At 35.9% G+C, this 7897-nt stretch overlaps 1 long non-coding RNA gene across 1 annotated transcript; it reads left to right on the forward strand.

The window, feature by feature from the left end:
- Nucleotides 1-2282: 2282 nt before the first annotated feature.
- On the forward strand, nt 2283-2586 carry LOC124857464. Its single transcript, XR_007035600.1, has 2 exons — nt 2283-2421; nt 2504-2586. It is a non-coding gene; the product is annotated as an uncharacterized LOC124857464 (long non-coding RNA).
- Nucleotides 2587-7897: the final 5311 nt, after the last annotated feature.

Here is a 7897-nt window from a genome sequence, read left to right on the forward strand (position 1 = left end):
CAGGGGAGTATTATAAGTCTGTTATTGTTTTCAATTATGATAAATGATGTATTTAAAAATATTGGAAAAGTAATGGGATGTTCACTTTTTGCAGACGATGGAGCTGTTTGGAAAAGAGGAAAAAATGTAGATTTCATTGTAAAGAAATTACAAGAGGTTATTATTGAAATAGAGAAATGGGCGTTACAATGGGGATTTAAGTTTTCAGTTGAAAAAACCAAAGTAATGATATTTAATCAGAAAAAAATAAACAAGGAAATAAAATTAAAATTATATAACCAAGAATTAGAGCAAGTAAAGTATATAAAATTTTTAGGATTATGGTTTGATGAAAAACTAAAATGGAATATGCATATTCAAAAAGTTGTTGATAAATGTAAGAAAATTTTAAATATTATGAGATGCTTGGCTGGCAGTGACTGGGGAGCAGATAGGAAATCACTAAAACAGATTTACACAGGAATGATAAGATCTAACATAGACTTTGGTTGTATAGTTTACGGTTCAGCAGCTAAAACACATCTGGTTAAATTAGATGTTATCCAACATCAGGCATTAAGATTATGTACTGGAGCATTTAAAACTACACCAACAGCAGCAATAGAAATAGAAATGGAAGAAATGCCGTTAGAGTTAAGAAGAATAAAACTAGAAATAAATTATTGGTTAAATTTACAAGGTAATAACTTGGATCATCCAATTTGGGAAATTTTAAATCCATGTTGGGAAAAAGAAAAGAAAGAAATGAAGAGTTTTGGATGGACAATTGAAAATAAAGTAAAAGAATTTAAAATGATTGATTTAGAAATTAGTCAAACATCACCAATATCAATTATACCACCATGGATTCTACCAGAAGCAACAGTAGATATGTCAATAATGGAAAAGAAGCAAGATAAATCTTCCATAGTAGATAGTTATTCAGTACAGATACATTTAAATAATTATTATAGATATATTCAAATATATACAGATGCATCAAAAACAAATGGAAAAGTAGGAATAGCTTTTGTAGTACCATAATTCAATCTAAAAATTGGAAAACGAATTACAGACGGCTTATCAGTATACACAGGAGAAACATTGGCTATATTATTAGCTTTACAATGGGTAGAAGACATAAAACCATTAAAAACAGTCATTTGCTCAGATTCAAGCTCTGCATTATTAAGTTTAAAATATAATCAATCAGATAGTAGGATGGACATTTTATTAGAAATATTTCATACATTATACAGAATACAAAAAATGGGCTTGATAGTTATATTTGTGTGGGTTCCAGCACATATTGGAGTAGAAGGAAACGAGAGGGCAGATAAAATAGCAAAGAGGGTAATTCAAAATCCTATTAGTTTTACAGTTAAAACAAGTAAATCTGAGGGAAAGAGTATTGTTAAAGGAAAGCTGATGGAAAAATGGCAAAAAAGGTGGGATGAAGGAAAAACAGGAAGATGGTTTTATAAAATTCAGAAGATAGTAGGAGAAAGGAGAAATGGAAGACGAAATAGAAAGGAGGAAAGAGTGATAACAAGGTTGAGATTTGGGCATACAGGACTTAATTATACACTTTTTAAAATTCAAAAGCATGATACTGGTAAATGTGATTACTGTGGAAAATATGAAACAATAGAACATGTTATATTAGAATGTCATAAATATGAAAGAGAAAGAAGATATATGAGAAGAGAGTTTGAAGGTATTAAGGAAAGGGTTAATTTATTAGATATTTTGAGGAAGAATTTAGGGAGTAAACATGTGATTCGTTTTTTAAAGAAAACAAAATTATTTCATAGAATTTGATTATAGTAGATAAAATTGTGAAAGTATGGAGGATATAGAAGGGTAGAATACAATGTAATGTGTAAGTATGTCTATTTGTATATATACATATAGGTAAGATATATTTATTTATTTAATTTGTAGAATTAAATATATATATATAAATAGATAGACCGACACGAACCACACTCCATACCAGTAAGTGGCGGTAATGCTACTAAAAGTTTGTTGCCAACCGCCAATAAAACCAACAAGAAGAAGAAGAAGAAGGAGGTGTCAGCTCGTTGTCTCATAAGCGTGGAAATGTTTCTACCGGAGTTTCAGTGGACTTAATGTCCCTTGCCATGTTCAGATGAATGTGGAAATTCAAGCCTCAAAGAACTTTGGTCGTAAGTCTCCTTTCTGCCTCCCTCCTGGCCCCAGGCTTCTGGAAACAACTTTTTATCAAGCTTCTGAGAACCATCCACCTGCCTGTCCACCTTCTCATGGATCATCGTTTCCCCATGAGGCCTGCTGAATGGAGTAAAGGACAAAGTCATAAGAACGAGGAAGTACTTTTCTCTGCTGCTGCACCCTCCTGTCAACCTCAACCATCGTGGTAAAGACATATTCCTCCCTGACCTGACTAAGGGCTTATTTGCTGTAAGTTTAACCGTGACTGACTTTAGTATTATTGATCCACCTTTTCTCAAACGCTCTCCAAGTCTCTTTTCTTCTCCCTTAGTGAGATTCCAATACTGTCCGCTGACACAGTCCGGATTCCAGAAGAAACTTACGTTTGTGAATAAATAAACTGCTTAATCGCTGTCCTCGTTTCCTCGTGATTGTGTTTATCAGTCTTAAAGCTATCCATTATGACACCTCTTGCATAACATACCATGACAATAACACTACTGCATAGTATAGGCTATAGGCTTTCTAATAAACACTTTGATTGTACATTACCTTATTAGGTGGCACGAAATCGAAATATACCCACACTTGGGGACGCTTCCTAGATGGTTGCTCCATGACAGAATGATCCACCAAAACTCCTAGTATCCAAAACCGAGAGCTGTTCGTAACGTGTAAAACAGGGATGTGAACCGGGGCTTGAGCCATCTTAAATACACTGTATCGCGCCAAATGTTTGAAACTTGAAGCAGTCAGCTGACTCTGTCTGAATGAAGCAGTGAAGTGGTTCACACGTCATCAGGGACGTCACATGAAGCAAGCTCTGCTTCACCATTACTACCCTGTCGAGTTTGAAGCTGCAGTGTTAGGAGTAAATTCACTACTGTCTAAAGTTAGCATCAGGTAAAGTACATAGACTAGACTTGTGTGTAATGTTTGTCTTAACTTTATGTTTAAACTATTAATTAGCGCACTTTAATCAGTTGCATTGAGCGTGACAGAATGCCGAATTTAGCTGGAGGTAATAAGTTGTTCTGTGATTCATCCGTGTCTGCTAACTAGCTAGCAGCGATGCTAAAGCAGGAAGACACAGTAATGTGTGTCAGATGTCATTGGGACCACGTTAATTTACACCTCAGATGATGAAGTGATTATAGTAACAATTTTTCTTTCAACAACATAATCAATGCGGTGAAATATGTGAGTCTTAAATAGATATATTTCCTTCCCCGATAATTTTCCTGACAATTTTCCTAATTTTTATCAGTGCATGCATAAATAAAATAGTCTATACATTGATTTTATGCTTTTTGCTGTGTGATTACAGTTTCCAGCACTTTCTGGTATTATTTACCAGAACAGTTCCTTAAGTTTCTAGAAAGGGACAGAACTCAAGGGTGAAGTAATCTACAAAGCTGAAGTTCGCTTCTGATTTGGGAATTATTTTCTACCTTGAACATCTTTAATTTGCTCGAGTTTAAAAACTACCATACCTTGACTCTTGAAACCTGTAACAGATTATTTTACAATAATAGTAGAATCTTTTAAACCCTATTTGTGATTTGTGAAAGCTTTATTTGATTTGTCCAAGTTTAATAAAGGGACATGTTAGTGCTTTCTTTGCTTTTGGACCACTTTAGAATTGGTCTAGCTCAAAAACTACAATTGAGAAACTCTCCAATAATATTTTCTCTACATTGTATTAAGTTACTGAAAACATGTTATTTTACTTTTCACTAACATGTTTCATAATTTCAGACCCTGCTTCTCCTCACCTACTCCTACCCTGAGCTACCTGAGCTGACAGGAGCCCCAGATCTTCTAAAATTCAGCTTTCGTTTTTTTATTTATTTTTGTGGCACTTGTGGCCTTTATTGTTTGGTAGTTGGGCAGGAAGGCAGAAAGAGAAGGGGAAGACATGCTGTACATGACTCAGGAATGGAACCCAGGACATTTGAATCCAGGACTACAGCCTCTTCATATGGTGAACCTGCTCTACCACTGAGCCGCTCTGCTGGTCGATGCTATTAATTATCTCTTCTGTTAATTCAATTATTGACATTGATGTGGATCTGTTTTGACTAAAAGTACACTGGCTGTCTTACATTAAATTATGTTCCATGAAATGGTCTAATCTTTGAATTAACAGCTTTTCTAGTATTTTTGGAGAATTAGCAGAGTAAATCGTAAACTACAGATGAAGATCAATGGATTTGTGATAAAATCAATGTTCCATGTTAAGTTGAAACCGGCAAACAGCAGACAGAAGCTCCTCCTATTTGATGACGTAGTGGAGCGAGTGGTGCGTTGTCACCCATTGGCAAAGTGAATGTGTGGCAAAATGTCAGGCGAGCGACAGCACGCGAATTAGGCAAAAGAATTGCTGGAATCACGTTTGGTCGGAACTCACCTTAACACAACTTAAACATAAGAGACAAACCAAACATGATCTCTGGAGGGAGAGAGAAAGGGCTGCAGCAGCATGTGTGGCAGTTCTTAATAAGCAGGCAGGAATTAAGCCAGATACCAGGACCTGCAGAAGGCCTCTCTTCAAACCCTGACAGAACAACCAAAAACAAACCAGGGCCATGACACTGTTGTCCCATGGATTTCTGCAATAAAAAAAATTGTTGACATGAAAATAGGTCAAAACTGTAGTAGTTTCAAATACACATAATTGTAAGCATACCTTTTGAGTACATAATCTTAATTCAGAACAAGGATTTGTTCACATTATGTTAAGTTATACACTGTTATATAATCACACAGCAAAAGGGGTTAAAATTATTAAACTAAATACAAGACACACATGTTGATAAAAATGAGGAAAATTGTGTCAAAACCATACCTCAGCCTGTGACCTGCCACACGTGACCAAGTTTTCCATTTTGCATCAGGAAGAAAATTATATCTATTTAAGACTCACATATTTCGCTTTGATTATGTGGTTGAGAAAGAAAAAATAATGTATTACTATAGTTACAGTACTTCATCATCTGAGGTGTAAATTAACGTTGTCCCAATGACATCTGACACACATGACTATGTTTTCCAGCTTTAGCATTGCTGCTAACTAGTTAGCAGACATGGATGAATCACAGAACAACTTATTACATTTTACCTCCAGCTAAATGTGGCATTCTGTCACGCTCAAAGCAGCTTGATTAAAGTGCCCTAATTAATAGATTAAACATAATGTCAGATGAACATAACACACAGGTCTAGTTTATGTACTTTACCTGATGCTAACTTTAGCCAGCATGCTATGCTAACCGGCAGGACCATGGCATACAACATATATCAGCAGCTTCAGAGAAGCAAATAAAGTCTGTCCTCATGAGTTGTGTAAGGATATTCTAAGTTTTGATCACATTTGTTTTTTGATTGAATTTTTTTTTTTGTTTTGTTTGAAGAGTACCTAAGATAAAAATTAAAAACTTCTACATGCTTTGCAAGTGAGAAAACCTGCAAAATCGTTAATACTTGTTCTCCCCACTGTACCTCCCTCCAGATGTTTTAAATTTCTAACAGGCCTGTAAAACATGATTGATCCTGTGGAAGTTACCTGCAACATTCAGGGGATGAGTGAGCATACATCTTACTCAATCTCAGTGGTGTAAAGTATACCCTGTACATGAATGTGTAGCCTTGCTCAGTCATCTTATTACAAGACAGGAAAGTATACACATTCTGATATACAGGTGAATAGTATTCCATTGGTCATCATTGAACACACAACTTTCTGCCAAACGGCCTTCAATGGAGTCAAAGAAGATTTGTGATAATCCTTGAGGGTACTTTATATTGAGAATATTGTACCCTTTAGTGATGTTGATTTTAACAATAGCTCCTCCATTCTAGAAAGTGCCAGAAATAATTGTCCTGCTCTTTTGATTATGTTGCGGATTTTGCGGTATTTAAAGAAATCTTGCTTAAGAATGCCATATTCTAGTCTTAGGTCTAAAATTGATTTAAGGATGCCTTTTCTCAAGCAGATGATGAAACAGATGATATAACTGATATATACTATAGTCTGCCCAGGGTTTTTCCAAATGAAGATGGTAAGTCTGGGTTGGCTGACAATGGCACCAATAATGAGATTCTAGTACTGGATCTGCATAATTTCTTTACAACTTGCCAGGGCTGTTCTTGGTATCAAGGGGAGGGTGTGGATGTTATTAAAGAGGCAAGTGGAAAAGAAATGCAATGTTTAATGGACAGATATTGGAATCTGTCCAGTGAGCAGTTCTGTGTTTTTAACCCAACTGATCATTCCTTAAGTCTAGGCAGTGCAGTTTTAGAACTGAAGGTCTGGAAGTCCCAGTTCGCCTTTTACTTTAGTTTTAATTAAGGTTTTAAAAGCGTATTCTAGGGGAGGCCCAGTAGGGAAATAGGGAGTAGCTTCCAGTGTTTGCATTCTTTAATCTTTTTTATTAAGACTGGGTAATTGTTTTGAAAAAGGTCTAAGTTTGGGACTTAAATCTTTTCTGAGTCCAAGTAAATGATGAAATTTTCTTGAGATTGCAGGTCATTGCCCAGTTCAGCAGAACATACTTTTATTTCTCGAGATTTATTTTATAGTCTGATAATTCTCAAATTTGTTGAGAGCATTGCAGGAAATGAATTTTCAGTCTTTGGGAAGTGTAATGTAATTCAATTCAATTCAGTTTATTTATATAGCACCAATTCACAACACATGTTGTCTCAAGGCACTTCACAAAAGTCAGGTACATACATTCCAATTAATCCTAATCATGTGTAGAACACTTTCTGCGTATAATGAGATTTTTAGAGTTTTACTGAGGTTTTTAGCTTTTGCTGTATCAACTCCAGAGATTTCCTTACTGCTCCTTACAGCCTCTGGAAAGGTTTCAATTACCAGATTAAACAAAAAGTGGGATGTTAGGCAGCCCTGGCGACATCCTTTATGTGGGCTGAATTTGACTGTAAAAGACCCATTTATACTTATTTGGGCTTGTGGGCCACTATAAGTGTTTGAATCCAGGCAATACATTTATCTCCCATGTTACATTTTAAGAGCATTGCTTTTTGACTCAGCTCTATTTTTACCAGGACACACCAGAGCAACGCCAGCATTAGTGCAAACGAAACCCCAACCTATCTCTCTATTTCACCTTATTCTACCACAACTCATGAACAAAACACCAGGATATGTGAACTCCTTCACTTGATGCAAAGACTGACCCCCAACCCGGAGGGAGGAAACCATCTTTTTGCAGTTGAGAACCGTAGCCTCAGACTTAGAGGAACTGACTTTTAAACTGCAGAGATGTACAGGTCCTTCTCAAAATATTAGCATATTGTGATAAAGTTCATTATTTTCCATAATGTAATGATGAAAATGTAACATTCATATATTTTAGATTCATTGCACACTAACTGAAATATTTCAGGTCTTTTCTTGTCTTAATACGGATGATTTTGGCATACAGCTCATGAAAACCCAAAATTCCTATCTCACAAAATTAGCATATCATTAAAAGGGTCTCTAAACGAGCTATGAACTTAATCATCTGAATCAACGAGTTAACTCTAAACACCTGCAAAAGATTCCTGAGGCCTTTAAAACTCCCAGCCTGGTTCATCACTCAAAACCCCAATCATGGGTAAGACTGCCGACCTGACTGCTGTCCAGAAGGCCACTATTGACACCCTCAAGCAAGAGGGTAAGACACACAAAGAAATTTCTGAACGAATAGGCTGT

This window comes from Girardinichthys multiradiatus, chromosome 20, assembly GCF_021462225.1.
Source record: "Girardinichthys multiradiatus isolate DD_20200921_A chromosome 20, DD_fGirMul_XY1, whole genome shotgun sequence".
Classification (NCBI taxonomy): Eukaryota; Metazoa; Chordata; class Actinopteri; order Cyprinodontiformes; family Goodeidae; genus Girardinichthys; species Girardinichthys multiradiatus.